We start from the raw sequence: 1,282 nt of genomic DNA on the forward strand, positions 1-1,282 counted from the left end.
TGAAGGGCCAGTAGAGTTTCATTGCATATGCCATTAAGTATATGCACTGGTGCCAACAAACAGGAAAACTTTCCAAACTCCTCATCCCTTTTGCATCCAACCTAGCATATGGGGTCCCAGGTAGGTTCAGTGACAGTGGGTCTGGAACAGACTTCACTCTGACCATCCATCCTGTGGAGGCTGATGCTGCTGGAACCTATTCCTGTCAGCAGAGTAATGTGCTTCCTCCCACCACGGCAAAACAGAAAATTGCTGGTCACTGAGGGTCAGCCTTTTTATTATTATTATTATTTTAAATTAGTAACAGGCTTGCTTCACATGTCAATCCCAGCTCCCTCTCCCTCNCCTTCTGCCCCACCCCCAGCACCTCCCAAGCCCTCAGCCTATCTCCCCTCTGCTCCCCTGGGAGGGAGAAGTCCTCCATGGGGGATCTCAAAAGTCTGTCATATCATCTCAGGCAGGGCCTAGGCCCTCCCCCATGTGTCCAGACTGAGAGAGCATCCCTCCATGTGGAATGGGCTCTCAAAATCTATTTGTGTGCCAGAAACAAATACTGGTCTACTACCCGAGGCCCCATAGATTGCTGAGGCATCCTCACTGACACCCACATTCAGAGGGTCTGGATCAGTCTCATGCTGGCCTTTCAGCCATTAGTCTGGGATCCCTGAGCTCCCTCTTGTTCAGGTCAGCTGTTACTGTGGGTTTCACCAGCCCTGTCTTGACACCATTGTTCATCACTCCTCCCTGTCTGGAACTGGGTTCCAGGAGTTCAGTTCCATGTTTAGCTGTGGGTGTCTGCTTCTGCTTACATCAGCCACTGGATGAAGGCTCTAGGATGGCAGAGAAGGTAGTCATAAGTCTCATTATAGGGCAAGGACATTTAGAGCATCCTCTCCACTATTGCTTAGATTGCCAGTTGGTGTCATCCTTGTAGATCTCTGGAAATCTCCCTAGTGCCAGATCTCTCCTCAAACCTATAATGGCTCCTTCAATTATGATATCTCTCATCCTGTTCTCCTCTATTCTTCCCCTGACTCAAACTTCCTGCTCCCCCAAATCCTCTTCTCCCCCTCTCTTTATCTCAGATCCCTCTCCCCTGCCACATGCTCCCAATATGCTCAAGAGATACTGTAACATTCCCCTTCTCTGGGGTACCATGCATGTCTCTTTTAATGTCCTCCCTGTTTCCCAGACTCTCTGGCTGTGGGATTGTAGGCTGGCAATCCCCTGTTCCATGTATAAAATCCATATATGACTGAGTATATACCATATTTGTCTTTTT

Source organism: Cricetulus griseus, chromosome 8 (assembly GCF_003668045.3).
Source record: "Cricetulus griseus strain 17A/GY chromosome 8, alternate assembly CriGri-PICRH-1.0, whole genome shotgun sequence".
In the NCBI taxonomy this organism is placed as follows: Eukaryota; Metazoa; Chordata; class Mammalia; order Rodentia; family Cricetidae; genus Cricetulus; species Cricetulus griseus.